Genomic DNA, 18,320 nt, shown 5'->3' on the forward strand with positions numbered 1-18,320 from the left:
TCGACTAAATCTATTCGACACTAGCCGGCCGCGGTGGTTTAGCGGTTCTAGGCGCGCAGTCCGGAACCGCGCGACTGCTACGGTCGCAGGTTCGAATCCTGCCTCAGGCATGGATGTGTGTGATGTCCTTAGGTTGGTTAGGTTTAAGTAGTTCTACGTTCTAGGGGACTGATGACCACCGATGTTAAGTCCCATAGTGCTCAGAGCCATTTGAACCATTTTATTCGACACTACATGGGTATGCACATATGCGCATTTGTTGCACACGTTGCCATTTAGATGTTGGTACATACAATGAAGTTTTCAGACGCAGCTTGTATAAATAAAATAAGCGCGCTTACTCAGGTAATCAAGAAGAAACGCATGTTGGTAACAGGTGGTCTGAAACGTCTACAGAGGGTCCAATAGTGCAGCAGTGAACATATCTGACAAACCCAGTTAGGCATATTCTTAACAATGGGAAGAATGTCACAGTACACTGTTTCAACCGTTCTATTGCCAGTATGTCCAGATATAATGGACGCTGGTGATATACCGTAAAATCGCCGAATCTCATCGACGCATATTTGCATTGGGAGTGGCATAAAGTTTCTTGTGGTGCGCTATCCAATGTGATGTAAGAACAACAGAAGAATCACTATTTGAACTGTATTTTCCTTCTCTCGTTAGACCTGCGAAGTAGTTGGATCACCGGATTTGTCACCTCGAGAACTGGGTTACGTCTGCAACAGAGTTACCATCGGCTCAAACAGTGCGTTGCGTCTGGAACATCCACCTGTTCGGCCATTATCAGCGATTGACACTCTCATCACGTAGGATGGTTTCAGGCGACTGCTACGTCTGTTTCGTCGGCTTCTCAGTGTGCACACCCCTCAGTGCCTCTCATCACAGGTCAAATATCTGTCGTCTCATTGTAATCGCAGAACCTGGTCTTACTTTTATAGTACCCTAAGTGTAGGAACCCGCAAAACATCCACAAACTCATTCCCAGTTCTCACTGGAAAAATCAACAATGCACTCTAAGCACAGTTCAGTACCTTGTTGCATTAAACCACGACAAAAAGTTGAAAGTCGTCCTTTTGTCACGCTCATAATTTTTCTCTCAAAAACTTACGTGTATGAGTATTTCTGTTTGTCGAACGGTCAAGAAAATCAAAATCTGCTACTGTTGGAAAAATTATTTATTATTAAAAAGGAAAGAACCATCCGGTTTCAGGACATATGTCCCGTTTTCAGAAGCATCTGCAAAATTTTAAATGAATAATAATAATAGTTATCCACATGGTTAAGATAATCAAAGCTAACGTGAACCAACAGAATTTCTTAGAGAAAAAACACTTATACGTTCATTACTCCGCTTTGGGCTTCCTTCTAAGTGTACGACACTTTTACAGTCAGCAGATAACGCGTAACGGATTCAGCTAAATGCCATGTACAGACATGGTTGCGTTCGTTTATTCACATTGGCATACAATGAGGTGACAAACATCATGGGATAGCGACATGCACATAAACAAATGGTGGTAGTATCGCGTACACAAGACAGTGCATTGGTGGAGCTGTCATTTGTGAAAAAGTTTCCAACGTAATTATGGCCTCTCGGCGGGAAGTAGCAGACTTTGAACGCGGAATGGCAGTTGGAGCTAGATACGTGGGACATTTCGTTTCGGACATTTTTAGGGAATTCAATGTTCCTTGTGTGTCCTGAGAATACACAGTTTCAGACACTACCTCTCACGCGGACAACGCAGGGGCCGACAGCCTTCACTTAACGACCGAGAGCAGCGGCATTTGCGTTGAATTGTCAGTGCTAAGAGACAAGCAACACTGCGTCAAATAACAGCAGAAATCAATGTGCGACGTGAAACGAACGTACCCATTAGGACAGTGAGGCGAAATATGGCGTTAATGAACTATGTCAGCAGACGACCAACGCGAGTGCCTTTGCTAACAGCTTTTCTCTTGGCCTCGTGACCATATCGGTTGGACCCCAGAGGACCGGATAACCGTGGTCTGATCAGATAAGTCCTGATATCAGTTAGTAGGAACTGATGATAGCGTCAGATTGTGGTGCAGACCCCACGAAGCACGGACCCAACTTGTCAACAAAGCCATGTGCAAGCTGGTGGTGACTCCATGATAGAGCTGTGGCGATTCGTGAATGAGTCGTGATACGGACGAATCGTCGTTCAAAAGAATCGCAAGAACGATTGCATGTTTCTGAGTCGTGACGATTCCAAGTTCCAACGATTCATCGATTCTTAGTTCACTATGCTTCGAAGGCAACTTCCAAATCATGCCGAGTCGTGCCGAATGATTACGACCGCCTGATGGCAGTCACGTGGAGGATGCGTGTGAACAATGGAAGCTCGGAACGAACAAACGAAGTTCGTGGGCCATTATATTACTCGTGAAAACCAAGCTGGCACTTGGCAGTGGCTGACGGGAACGAGCGTGAAGGCATTTCCCATTTACTATCACTACCATCAGCCACCGCGCCGACGTCAGCTTTCATCAATTATAAATCGAGAATCACACTTGTAACGTCATATGCATGTTTACTCATAAATAAACGATTTCTGGCATATCTTACCATGACACAGTTCGATTCTAACACCCTTGACAATTTCAAACATGGAGGAGGAGGATATTAGTGTTTAACGTCCCGTCGACAACGAGGTCATTAGAGACGGAGCGCAAGCTCGGGTGAGGGAAGGATGGGGAAGGAAATCGGCCGTGCCCTTTCAAAGGAACCATCCCGGCATTTGCCTGAAGTGATGTAGGGAAATCACGGAAAACCTAAATCAGGATGGCCGGAGACGGGATTGAACCGTCGTCCTCCCGAATGCAAGTCCAGTGTGCTAACCACTGCGCCACCTCGCTCGGTTTTCAAACATGTCCTGCTATCTGTGAGTAAGATGTAGAACTTTTTGCATTCCGTAAGAATCGTGCCATCGAAGACTAGAATGAATCGTGAACGAATCGTACGAATCGATTCGCAATGTGAGATCGAATCGTAGGAATCGAATCGGGAAAAAGAATCGTGTTGCCCAACTCTACTCCATGATGGTGTGGTCTGTGTTTACACGGAATCAACTCAGTCCTCTGGTCCAACTAAACCGATTATTTACTATAAATGATTACGTTTGATAACTTGAGAGACCTTTGCCAGCCATTCATAACTTCATGTTCCCAAACAATGGAATTTTTATGGATGACAATGCGCCGTGTCACCGGGCCCCAATTGTTGGTCAGTGTTTTGAAGAACATTCTGGACAATTCGAGCGATTAGTCTGGCCATACAGATCGCCGGAAATCAATCCCACCGGACATTTATGGGACGTAATCGAAACGTGAGTTCGTGCATAACATCCTGCACCTGCGACAGTTACGCAGTTATGAACGGCTATAGATGCAGCATGGCTCAATATTTCTGCAGGGGACTTCCAGCGACTTGTCGAGTCCATGCCACGTTGAGTTGCTGCAGTACGTCGGGGAAAACGAGGTCCGGCACGATATTAGGAGGTACCGATGGCTTTTGTCACCTCATTGTATTATTAATTCATTGTCACTTGGACATAAAAATGAATAGACATATGTTGCCAAACGCTGATCTTTATTTTTATGAATACCAACTACTGTCTTTGATATGACTGCACCTAAGGAAGAAAACAATGTCAGACTCTTGATACGTTATGTAATTAAATGAAACCAGATTTGCACATAGATATTCAATGAAAGTACATGAGTTCCAGTTTAGTTTCCACTAGCGTTATTAATATCTTGACGAAATCACAGATACTCCATACACGGAGCAAAACTGCTAATATCTATGAAGGATGTAATGGTACTTGAATTACGCAACCATTACGGCACCCCACCTGAACCTCTCGATACCAGCAGTATTCTACTGTGTTTCTGTAAAGTAGTTAACATATTATTGAGACAACATTCAGATTTGATTTCATTCATGTAGAGGTACTTTGATACATCGATGTGTTTATATTGCAGTGATATTATTCGTATGCGTATTCTTTCTTTTGTCACTATGATCTTTGATGTACTTGTAACTGGTTTTTTTGGGCGCGCAAGTAGTTTGTTAGAGAGTCGGACTTTGAAAAAAGTCAAGTCTTGGACGTCATGTTGGAAAGACGCATATTGTAGTCAGCTTATAAAATGTGAACTTTAACAGTGAGGAAGATGTTTTCGAGTATGTTTTGTATTGTGAAGTGATGTTTTGTGTGTTACGTGCCATTGAAACAAAAGCAATAAAAAAGAAGTGTAACTTGAATTCGGAGTGCTGATTACTTTTTTTACATCACCATTGTGCTAACTTTCAAAGATTGAATCTTCAAGAATGGTTTGTGAAACACATCTATGAAACTTTTGAATATCGCATAATAAAACCTAGGCCACTTTGCATCCGAACTTGGAGTCATCTTCACCTAGATTTTCGACGATTGAGCCATGATTTTACAACGTGACCAGCGTGGGAAACACGAAAAGATGAGTGCCTAGTTTATTCATTATTACATGAAATGACTTTATTAACTGTGCTCTAATGACACCTGCCACATAATAACTTTGTTGTTGCCCGAAAATGCAGTATTTAGCAGCGTGAGCAACACCACAATCATTATTAAATTTTGACCTTTGTTGTGGTAGGGTTGTTAGAAGGGGAAGGTAGTTTTATTCGAGTTTGAAATTTATATCATGCAGACTATAATAAATTCCTGTTCTTGGTGAATAGTAAATAAAATGAAGAAAAAACAATTATAAATCCACCGCAGAAAGCGCAATAGCAGTGCTTTTCAGCGTCTCCGAGATTCTGCGCTTCTTTTGTAGCAATGATCTCTGCTATTGAGAGGCAGGAACTGGCGACTTTGGTTTAATTTGGGGTAAACAAACGCATAACAATAGACTTTGAAACTTCCCCTTTGAACAATTCTTACACGACTGTGCTTAAACTGACATAAAATATTTTTAGCGCAACGCAATCTGACTTTCAGAATTCTCTACAAAAGAATGGCCCTGACTAACATTAAACTATACCTTTCACAAATCACTTACCTCACAAAAATCTTCGCTGCTCAAGCTACTGCAATACAGCGAGCGCCACTACTGCCAGCTAAATAAAAGATTCAAACTATGGAAGGCACTAACTACTGATAGGGATAGTTAGCAAATGAAAGATATTAATAGAGAACAAACAATGTATTTACCTTAATATCATCACAAGTCATAATATATATATCAGTTCATGACAAATTACAAAACTCCGCCATCTCTCTCCCCACATCCACCACTGCTGGCGGCTCACCTCCAACTGCGCAACGCTACGCGCTGCTCACAGCCAGCTGCCTAACACTACAATGGCGAGTATTACAACAATGCAAAGCAGACACAGACTGCCCACAGCACAGCCAGTGATTGTCATACAGAGGTGGCGTTACCAATAAAAAACCTAAACAGCCTACTTACATAGAGAAAACATAAACAGCCTACTTACATAGAGAAAACATAAACAGCCTACTTACATAGCCCCCATGCTCCCCACAAAAATTTTTACAAATGGTGTTGGGCACTGGCCAATACAGATTTGACAAAAATTTTTCACAATTACAGTAACAAAGATATAAAATGCACACACTTATTAATATTATGTTGGTCAAAAGATCAAAATTTCTCACAGTCCATAAAGACAGTCCACATTGTTCATCACATTAGAATAGCAGTGTTTTTTCTCAAAGTCTGAGCAGTAAAAGAAAATGCACACGGAAGTAGTGGATTTCCATGCAGTCTTGAAGAAGTAGTGTTGTCCTTCCAATGGAAAGACAGTGCTGACTCTTGATATGCATACAGGTAATGGGCCACAACAGAGCAAACCCACAGCAGAGTCATTCGAAGTTCTGACGAATATTGGTAGGTAGGTCATCACAGAGCAGACCCACTGGAGTCCTGGTAGAGATTGTGGTATTGGTGGGCCACCAGAGGTGCAGACTCACTGCAGTCCTTGTAGAAATAATGGCATGGTGGGTCATCAAAGATGTAGACCCACTGTAGTCCTTGTAGAGATGGCCAGCAGCCATCTGTTGCGATTGTGCAGGTGCACAATCACCATTGAAGAGTCTTGCGGATAATATAGCAAGTCCATAAACCACCACTTGTGCACTCACAAAGTTTTTGAAATTGTCCTTAGAACCAGCAATGCTGTTATACAGTCCCTTGCTGAGTTATTAACACACGTGCAAACACTAACAGTCCCTACTTCTCACATATTGTCCACATACTATGACCAACAGAAACGTGTGCAGTGAAATGTAACTAACAAGTTAATAATGTCATGAACTGGTGACAATTACAATTTTATAACATAAGAATACAATAACAAAGGTACAAAATACATCATCAAAACATAATAATACAGATAACATTTGTAGTACAGGCTTTACAAAAGAATAGAAATAAACATATACATCAGTGTTACAAAAATAGTGACATAAGTACATACATAAAATAATGAGAATAGTTTTCTAAACATTAATTTCACACATGAACATTGAAACAGAACAGAATTGTAAACAACTTTACAAAGAAAATAACATATTATTAATGCAACTTATATTTGAGGACAACAGTATTCCTCCTCATAGTGAATATAGCTTAGTATTAGAAGAGAAAAAAATTCTATGAAACAGTACACAGAGACAGGAAGAAAACAAATACACAAGGGTACACAAACACATAGTGGGATAACACCAATAGGAAAGGACAGGGTTCGTTTTCAGTGTAACATTTGGTACTGCAGTCCAACCCAAAACTTCATATATCTTTCCTCTTATTTCATCCTTTGTTTCCATCAAAAAAATTCTATCTAAGCATGCTTTCTGTATTTATATGTTCACACATTTCTTACCTCAACATTTATTTCCAAGAAAATCCTACCTAAACCTGTTTTCTCAATGCATTTCTTCCAATTCATCGCAACTCATTCTCTTAGAGGCTACCCCCTCTTAAGCTAACTTAAATCTACTGAGCTCAGATGCTAAACTAAGGGACGAGGCAATGCAGCATCACATAACAAATCAACACAAACAGCAATGCAAAAAATGCAAATTGGCAAAGCTAGCAGCATAAATGAGCAAAAGTCAAATTCAATAACACTATGCCTGGCAAACAGCAGCAACTTATACCTAAACATGACATAGCACAAGCAGATAAAATATATCACTAAACAACAATGCAGATAAGGGAAATGTATATTCACATCTTAATGTCTATGTAATTAAAGTGGTGCACCACAAGAAGATATTCTACCAAAAAGTTACCAATTACTTGAAAAGAAAATTATGAATGCAGTTACTAGTTCCTTCTTATTGTTCTTTCCTTTCCAAGTGCTCCTTTTTTAAAGAATGTGGATCATAAAATAATTATTTAATAGATCTGTTGACAGAAAGTGTTCACATTAGCAAATGCATTTTATTTTATAAAAGCAATGCTGCAACACAGCTGGAAAACAGATGTCAAATGAAATAAGCAACTAACAAACGCATAACAATAGACTTTGAAACTTCCCCTTTGAACAATTCTTACACGACTGTGCTTAAACTGACATAAAATATTTTTAGCGCAACGCAATCTGACTTTCAGAATTCTCTACAAAAGAATGGCCCTGACTAACATTAAACTATACCTTTCACAAATCACTTACCTCACAAAAATCTTCGCTGCTCAAGCTACTGCAATACAGCGAGCGCCACTACTGCCAGCTAAATAAAAGATTCAAACTATGGAAGGCACTAACTACTGATAGGGATAGTTAGCAAATGAAAGATATTAATAGAGAACAAACAATGTATTTACCTTAATATCATCACAAGTCATAATATATATATCAGTTCATGACAAATTACAAAACTCCGCCATCTCTCTCCCCACATCCACCACTGCTGGCGGCTCACCTCCAACTGCGCAACGCTACGCGCTGCTCACAGCCAGCTGCCTAACACTACAATGGCGAGTATTACAACAATGCAAAGCAGACACAGACTGCCCACAGCACAGCCAGTGATTGTCATACAGAGGTGGCGTTACCAATAAAAAACCTAAACAGCCTACTTACATAGAGAAAACATAAACAGCCTACTTACATAGAGAAAACATAAACAGCCTACTTACATAGCCCCCATGCTCCCCACAAAAATTTTTACAAATGGTGTTGGGCACTGGCCAATACAGATTTGACAAAAATTTTTCACAATTACAGTAACAAAGATATAAAATGCACACACTTATTAATATTATGTTGGTCAAAAGATCAAAATTTCTCACAGTCCATAAAGACAGTCCACATTGTTCATCACATTAGAATAGCAGTGTTTTTTCTCAAAGTCTGAGCAGTAAAAGAAAATGCACACGGAAGTAGTGGATTTCCATGCAGTCTTGAAGAAGTAGTGTTGTCCTTCCAATGGAAAGACAGTGCTGACTCTTGATATGCATACAGGTAATGGGCCACAACAGAGCAAACCCACAGCAGAGTCATTCGAAGTTCTGACGAATATTGGTAGGTAGGTCATCACAGAGCAGACCCACTGGAGTCCTGGTAGAGATTGTGGTATTGGTGGGCCACCAGAGGTGCAGACTCACTGCAGTCCTTGTAGAAATAATGGCATGGTGGGTCATCAAAGATGTAGACCCACTGTAGTCCTTGTAGAGATGGCCAGCAGCCATCTGTTGCGATTGTGCAGGTGCACAATCACCATTGAAGAGTCTTGCGGATAATATAGCAAGTCCATAAACCACCACTTGTGCACTCACAAAGTTTTTGAAATTGTCCTTAGAACCAGCAATGCTGTTATACAGTCCCTTGCTGAGTTATTAACACACGTGCAAACACTAACAGTCCCTACTTCTCACATATTGTCCACATACTATGACCAACAGAAACGTGTGCAGTGAAATGTAACTAACAAGTTAATAATGTCATGAACTGGTGACAATTACAATTTTATAACATAAGAATACAATAACAAAGGTACAAAATACATCATCAAAACATAATAATACAGATAACATTTGTAGTACAGGCTTTACAAAAGAATAGAAATAAACATATACATCAGTGTTACAAAAATAGTGACATAAGTACATACATAAAATAATGAGAATAGTTTTCTAAACATTAATTTCACACATGAACATTGAAACAGAACAGAATTGTAAACAACTTTACAAAGAAAATAACATATTATTAATGCAACTTATATTTGAGGACAACAGTATTCCTCCTCATAGTGAATATAGCTTAGTATTAGAAGAGAAAAAAATTCTATGAAACAGTACACAGAGACAGGAAGAAAACAAATACACAAGGGTACACAAACACATAGTGGGATAACACCAATAGGAAAGGACAGGGTTCGTTTTCAGTGTAACATTTGGTACTGCAGTCCAACCCAAAACTTCATATATCTTTCCTCTTATTTCATCCTTTGTTTCCATCAAAAAAATTCTATCTAAGCATGCTTTCTGTATTTATATGTTCACACATTTCTTACCTCAACATTTATTTCCAAGAAAATCCTACCTAAACCTGTTTTCTCAATGCATTTCTTCCAATTCATCGCAACTCATTCTCTTAGAGGCTACCCCCTCTTAAGCTAACTTAAATCTACTGAGCTCAGATGCTAAACTAAGGGACGAGGCAATGCAGCATCACATAACAAATCAACACAAACAGCAATGCAAAAAATGCAAATTGGCAAAGCTAGCAGCATAAATGAGCAAAAGTCAAATTCAATAACACTATGCCTGGCAAACAGCAGCAACTTATACCTAAACATGACATAGCACAAGCAGAAAAAATATTACACTAAACAACAATGCAGATAAGGGAAATGTATATTCACATCTTAATGTCTATGTAATTAAAGTGGTGCACCACAAGAAGATATTCTACCAAAAAGTTACCAATTACTTGAAAAGAAAATTATGAATGCAGTTACTAGTTCCTTCTTATTGTTCTTTCCTTTCCAAGTGCTCCTTTTTTAAAGAATGTGGATCATAAAATAATTATTTAGTAGATCTGTTGACAGAAAGTGTTCACATTAGCAAATGCATTTTATTTTATAAAAGCAATGCTGCAACACAGCTGGAAAACAGATGTCAAATGAAATAAGCAACTATGAAAAGCAAAGCATAAAAATATCATTCAATAGTCATGTGGCATTTCGTAAGTTAGTAGAAATTCTCTCAACTCTCATAGAAAGACGCTTGTCATAATCAGGTGTGCAGATGTAAAAATATTTCTTGTCATTTTATTAGGCATTTCAGTAAATATCGTAAATTAACAGCTAGTGTAATCATATGTTTTCAAGTTCGACCGTGTCGTTTTTTGCGATGCTTTCTCTAAAGGAATGACAATGGCCAGGATAATGCCCTTCCCTTTCTTTTTTTTTTCTTTCTTCCTGTGCTCTGAAAGGCACGCGCTAATGACTTTTTCTCCAGGCGTCTGACACAGCTGGGTGCCCGCGACGCATTACGTGCAGGTGGTCACTTAACTTTCGTACGGAAATATTTACGACAGCAATTTTCGCTAAAGTGACAGTCTCACATAAAAATACTTCACAGGTCAAGAATTAGCGTTGCAAATCTGTAGAAACAAAATCCTATGAATATAACAGTGTCCAAAAAATGTTCAGTGGCATTGTGATACATTCACACATGATTCACACATGTCATAACTCTTAATGTACGATTCTTGGTTTCCAACATCCTTTTTCACAAGTCAAGAGTCCCTACCCACTATTCATTACTCCTTACCTTATTACACATATACGTATCCATCGACACTCGTCAATATTTCGTCATTATAAATATGAAGCATAATCAAATAACTCATATAGTAGCCTCAGCCTATTAATCGTAAACATACCTCAGCAGCATAATACACATCGTCGTCGTAATAATAACATCATAACACCTCAGTCAAATCTCAAAATCGTCGTAACTTCCTCCAATAATTTCTAAGCCTAAAAAAATTCTCTGCTCATGTCAAAAGTGTCAGCTGCCTCAAACGTACTTTAAAAATCATGATCTCATACCAAATACATCATTCAAAGCTCTCATAGTATCACAATGATTCCGAAAAAATATGAACAGTTTACAAAGGACAGACAAAATACAGTTTCATAAGTGTGAAGTTATCCAACGGTGTAATTGCGTAAACATCTGTCACTGATGTAGTAAAAAGAATGTTTGTTTCTCTGTCAAATAATCAGATAGCTGTGTAATTCTGTGTTAGAGAAATATGGTACCGATGTGTAAAGTTGTATAAGCAAACACCATATCAGCTAGGGTTCCTTGTGGTTGCCACACACATGGTACACAAAGTAAGCGTGTACCCCCCTGAGGATTAATGTAATTATACCCTCAGGTGTTACAGATTACTGCAATAGAATGAAATATATCACGGAAAACTTTCTTTGTAATTCAAAAATCTTGAAAAATAAATGGCTTAAGTACAAAATCTCTCAAATGCGTGTCCTGTAGCGCTAAATGTGCGTCTTGCTGTAAGATAATTCTGTGGAAGTGTCTTACTTATCGTCCTCCGAAAGCCAAGTTCTGCAGAAGTCAATGTACTTACCTCATGATAAACAAAGTGAAATGCTTTGCGTATAGATATCATACTTATTACGCTTATTGCCGTGATGAAGAAAGTACTGTGCTGTAACGTATTGTTGTGCTACAGAAAAGGCTGTTTCCTTGTAGCTATACCATAAAAGTTACTACTAAAACATGTTTTACTTTCCAGAATAATACAGAAAAACTGTGCAGATATAAAACAGAAACACCGCAAAAGCAACATTGTAAATTGTCACTCATTAGTAGCGTCGTGATAAAATCGTGTAGCTGTCACATAAACTAACCACTATGTCATCTGGCATTTCACAGAAAGCACCTCAAATCCAGAATCCACTCTCAAGCAAACCAAAATGTTGCATGAAAATTTCATTAGCAGTGCTGGTATACGTTCTAAGTATGTAAGCCGTATATTTGTTATGTAATCGTGCAACTAACAAGGAGGAATGTATAAATAACAACACTGTGTCGTCTGTTCGCAATAACAATGCATTCGCAATTACTTGTCTAAGTTACCTATGTTCTTGACTGGATAGTTAGTTAGCTTTAAAACATAGTTGCATGTTAACAGTTTCTCAGTGTGACAAATTGTACAAGTAGCTTGAAGTGAAAATTGCAAAGACTAAGTTAAAAAGCAGATTATCTGTCAATAAATGGTTTTACATGAGAAATGTGGTGTAATCCTTTACTCTTCCTAGTACTCAGAGTTTCAACTTGAACGGAATTATCATGCGGTATACGTCGGTGAGGAGTGCTAAAAATTTTCTCAAGGTTAGCGTCAATGTTAGTTTTCTCGGAGCCAGCGGGCGCAGCGGCTGCCTGCTGTGCGAGTCATTGTCCGTTCCTTTGTTGGCGCGCGTCGTTATTGGGATTTGGAGACCTAACTTCCACAAATTCACTGTGACGAGAGGGCCCTGCTCTGTTTGAATCCCGCCAGTTCTGATGCAATTCAGGTCTGTCGTTACGATCATATCGTCTGTCGTCATGTCGGTAGATTCCATAGTTTCTTTCTTGTCGGTCATGTGGTGGAGAATTTCTTCCTGAGTCGTAACTGCGTGCTGGACCGTTGCGTCTAAAGTTATTCTGTCTCCCTTGATAATAATTGTTTTGGTTCCCATATTGTCTGTTTCTCTGATTGTCTCTGTGATAGTCATTATTGCGGAGAGGTGATCTTTCCCTGTAATTATTACTACTCTGCCAACGGTTGTCATACGGGTGGTGTCTATTTTGGTCACGATTTGTGTGGTGAGAATAGCCTTGTCGCGTCCAGTTATCGTTTCTGTCGTCACGGAATTGTGACGGATGTGACCTGTAGTGATTGTTTTCCTGTTTTCGCATCCCGCGACTGTCTGTGTCAATTTCTAATTCTTGTAACAGTCCCTGAAAAGCTTCAATGTCGTCTTTGCAACGTCCTGCTAAAATAATATGTCTCAAATGTTCGGGCAGTTTGATTAAGCAAATGCGGATGAGTTCTGAGGGGCTGTATGGGTTTGACAGGTATTGATTCTTGTGCAACATGTCTTCAAAATATTTCACAAGACTGGAAAATTCAGATTGTTCGAAGTGTTTCATCATTATGATGTTATGTTTTACACGGTCTTGTGTAGCTTGAGACCAGTATGCTGAGAGGAAGGCATGGTAAAATTCTCCCTCACTGTGGCAATCGTGAATGACCGATCGCATTCTTACAGCTGGTTCATTCTCTAAGTAGCCACACATAAATTCTAATCTGTGTTCTAACGACCAGTTGGGAGGAAAACAATGAGAGAATTGATGGAGCCATGCTTGTGGATGAATGTCGTTGCCAGAATTCTTAAATGTTTTGAATTTACGTGTAGTAATGAACAGCTTATAGTCAAAATCATCATGTCGGCGAGTCGCATATCGGTCATTGTTAGGTCGTGTCGGCCGTTCCATCTCAAAATTCGGTGCACATTGCCAATTTCTTTCATAACTTCCGAAATGCCCTGTGATATTATTTTGTGTCTGTTCCGTATTTGTATGTCCCTCTTCTCGTATTGGGGCGCGAGTGTCCTCTGAAATACGTAATTCTTGTACTACTTGTGCCAACTGATCTTGCACTTCCCGGATTTCTCTTTTGTACTGTGTATTGATTTGATTTTGATTTTGTTTGAATTTTCTAATTTGTTCATACTCTTCTGTGTCAGTGAAGGCTACAGGTCTTGTGTCATTCAGATCATCATCTACCTTTGTAGATAAGTTAGTGACCTGATCCGAAAGTTCGGCTACTTTCTCCGATTGTGAAATCATTTCCTCTGTATGTTTTTCTGAACCAAGTTTCAGAGTGTCCATTTGTGTTGCAATCGTGTCTACTGTGTCTTTTAAGTTTTCTTGACTTTTTGCAAGTTGCGTAACTGAATCGGTAGATGCAACTGCGTCAATTTTAGCTTGCAAGGTGTTGTGATTTTCATGAACAATAGTTTGCAGTTCTTTTATGGCTGCTTCGTGATTCTGTAATGCATTTTCATGACGCGAAAAAATAGGTTGGAAATGCTCACAAATTTGTGTTTTTACGTCGTTACAGACTTTTTGACATTTCGATTCAACGTGATGTAACTCAGCAGTTAAATCCTCACGTGTTCGTTCAAGAGTTTGCTCCAATGAGTCTAACTTTTTAAGATTTTGTTCCATTGTGTCTAACTTTTGAAGCTTTTGCTGTGTTTGTCTCTGATTTTGTTCCATTGTGTCTAACTTTTCAAGCTTTTGCTGTGTTTGTCTCTGATTTTGTTCCATTTGTTGCATTAATTGCAATAATAATGTATTAGTGTCTGGAATCTGTTTCTCTACGCTTTTCGGCAGTGCATTTGCACCGACAACATTCACATGTTGACAAGCAGAAAATGTGTCTTGACTTATTTGAGAAAACGGTGATGACCCAAAACCTGAATGTACAGTATTTGCGAAATTTTGCCCTGTCATTTCGGATTCCTGAGGCGAGCTGTTGCCGACCGATCGATCGATAATGCTTCCCTCTTCACTAATTGTTTCACTGTCTGTGCCATTGTTTGCCGCCCGCTCCATTTCCCTATGCACGATTACCAAATTACTACTTTGAACATCAGTTAATTCATTACTCTGCGGCGCTAACACACTGCCTTCGTCTTCACTGTCATTTCTCAGTTTACTTTGGAGCCTAGTATTACGTTTTTCACACGCCATTATTGTCACAGTATTTCACACGACAACACAGAAAAACACAATTTGAAGAGCAAAATAAAATAACGTAGCAATGGAAATAATGTCTAGTTAATTGCAGCTGCGAAATACTTGGTGCAAATCTACATGCATGCCACAACTGTTTTACTCTACAACAATGAAAAACTACAACTACAAAGGAGATTCTCTCTACAATTACGCGCTAGCAATAAACAAAAGCTACACTAAATACACAAACTACAAGAAAAAATCAGAAGATTCCAGTGAGGTATCCTAGGCTAAGGGTCGACATATGAAACTTCACCTTTGAACAATTCTTACACGACTGTGCTTAAACTGACATAAAATATTTTTAGCGCAACGCAATCTGACTTTCAGAATTCTCTACAAAAGAATGGCCCTGACTAACATTAAACTATACCTTTCACAAATCACTTACCTCACAAAAATCTTCGCTGCTCAAGCTACTGCAATACAGCGAGCGCCACTACTGCCAGCTAAATAAAAGATTCAAACTATGGAAGGCACTAACTACTGATAGGGATAGTTAGCAAATGAAAGATATTAATAGAGAACAAACAATGTATTTACCTTAATATCATCACAAGTCATAATATATATATCAGTTCATGACAAATTACAAAACTCCGCCATCTCTCTCCCCACATCCACCACTGCTGGCGGCTCACCTCCAACTGCGCAACGCTACGCGCTGCTCACAGCCAGCTGCCTAACACTACAATGGCGAGTATTACAACAATGCAAAGCAGACACAGACTGCCCACAGCACAGCCAGTGATTGTCATACAGAGGTGGCGTTACCAATAAAAAACCTAAACAGCCTACTTACATAGAGAAAACATAAACAGCCTACTTACATAGAGAAAACATAAACAGCCTACTTACAACTTCTTGGGATGTTTGTTTTAGATTCACCAGAGCACGTTTCAAGAGTGTTTGAAGAGACGTGTTTGATCTAGTCTCTCGCTTGATACTTACGAGTCTGACTGCTTTCCAATTCCGAGTTGCTGCAGTAACGAGTTTCTCACAACTTCAGAGAAGCAGGCACGGTTGAGTGTTTAGTGCTGAGTGCCTGGCGACACGCCACACACACTCGGCTCTGTTGTTGTTTAATCAGCCGCTGCGCGTACACACCGAGCCCTATCTCGCTACTTGCGTCTGCAATTGTCTGTCAGGCCACCTCCGCTGTTTACTACGTTTCTCGAAAACAAACAAACAGCGTCTGCTCTTTGGTAATCTACTCGTCAGGACTGCTACAGAACTAGAGCCGCATCTCGACACAAATAATTAGTTTGCCTGTTTATTTCCGCCGCCACTGTCTGGGTATGTAGTTCTTCTTGTACGTCTGACTAGGCAGATTTACATCTTCTTTAACAAATCAGTTCGTCATTCATTCGTAAATTAAATAATTAATTCATCTCACCGTCCTCCGTACGCACCAGTCAAGATTAATTACCTCGTTCATTAATTCGCTCACCGTGTTCTGAGATCCCATCACGAAGGATAAACTTCAGAGATGTACAGCGAGTCGAGACATACATTGAAAATGTGGAGCAGATGTTAAAAATTGCATCAATTATTAACTGTCGCCAAACTGTTCTAACTTATTGATCTTTAGACAGGTAACACTAATTCAGTGAAATTAGCGGGAAAACTGATATTTCGAAAAAGCTGCTGATTGTTTTGCTGTATTAAGTAGCTGTCTCTATTTGACGCTACGAAGTGTTACTTTATTCTACGTGGTCGAAGAAGAAGCCAATCTGGCTGCCGTCCTCGGGGTTTTGAAGACGTGCAGTTACGGTACGAGAATTAATTGTTACCCCGGTAGACAAAGAAATTATTTTATCGGCTGGCCTTGACCTATATTGTTCAAACAATGTTCAGTAAGTTGATTTAATATGGATCAGTAAGCTCGTTTCAATCCGTGAGACAGCGCTGATTAGCCTTTGCGCTGCTGTATTTCAGCTTGATGCTACCTGATAGCACTCGGGAAACGTCTGCAGAAACCCGTAGTCCCACTTCGTTTGCCGTCTATTTTGACCAATGCAAGTTTCACGCGAATGTGAACACTATAGAGATTTCATTGAAGAGTACGATTCCGTTCTTATTGCGACGATGCCACTCCGCTTCTATGTAATCTCAGTACCGGTTGTGCTTTTGCATTGTGCAGGCGCGTGCTAAACGTCGGCCATTTTCCCGGTAGGTACGTACCAGCTGCGTTCGAAATCTACCCCACGGAGCTATAAACTTTATTTTCCTTATTTGTCATTACGAATTGTTTTTAATTGTTTTAGACAGAACTGAGCGTTGTTTGAACAATGATCAAATTTTTGAGTCTACTGTTAGCTAGTGGATTCTTTTCAAGAGGCAGCCGAGTTTAGCGACAGTGAAACATAAATATCTTATCATGAATCTGACACTGAAATAGTGGGCGTTCGCGGAGAAAAACAAGAAACAGTTGGACAATCGGGCTTTTTTATGGACAAAAAACTATATCTCGACTGTGATGAATGAAAAGAAATGCCATTATTTAGAATAGAATATTTCTCCTTGTTTTACTTGATTCGCTCATGTATGAACTGTCATTTTTTTCCTTTACAGTTTAGTCTGGTTAACTGATCATTATTTAATCTCAAAACATTGGTCAAGTAGATTTTTTTGGTTAGTCCAAAGACTCTATTTAAGAGGCCAACATCAACGTAAGAACGTTAACTGCTAGTGAGATCGCGGTTTGTTTTTATAACAAAAGTTGATTTTTCATCACCAGAAAGAAGCTTTTCTTTTATCGTCTCTTTAACAATGGTTTAGAGAAAGATAGCTGTAAATAGATTTCAGACGGTTTTTGAATTTGGGACCGGAAACTGACGATGATGATGTTTGGTTTGTGGGGCCCTGAACTGCACGGTTATCAGCGCCCGTACAAATTCCCAACCTTTGCTCAGCCCAATCTCGCCACTTTCATGAATGATGATGAAATGATGAGAACAGCACAAACACCCAGTCATCTCGAGGCATGTGAAAATCGCTGATCCCGCCGGGAATCGAACCCACAGGAAAACAACCCACCAACGTTGCTAGGGTCAGTCTAAATAGGGAGTGTAAGCGTTGATCAAATTCAGTCTTCAGACACGGTTTTTTTAGCTACCTATTTGTCATTCACTTTATTAGAGACTTTCCACCGAGAAATTCTTCATAAGAAGCTGAAACAAAATTCGAGAAACCTTCGCGTTAAACCGACGCCCCGCAAGACAACCCCGTCATTCACAAGCCAGTGAGACTTCTATATATCTCCTTTCCAGAGCAGCTCACCAAAACTGTTCAGCAATCGAGCTTTACTACGTCCGCAGTTTGACTTACGCCTCACTAGAAGCGAATGTTCTCATAAACAGTGCTTCTTCGTCCACCAATTATAGTGCTCCATTTTACACTGCCCGTTAGCAGTTCTTCTTGTAACTACTATTAACGTCATAATGTTGTTGTTA

Source organism: Schistocerca piceifrons, chromosome 4 (assembly GCF_021461385.2).
Source record: "Schistocerca piceifrons isolate TAMUIC-IGC-003096 chromosome 4, iqSchPice1.1, whole genome shotgun sequence".
NCBI lineage: Eukaryota > Metazoa > Arthropoda > Insecta > Orthoptera > Acrididae > Schistocerca > Schistocerca piceifrons.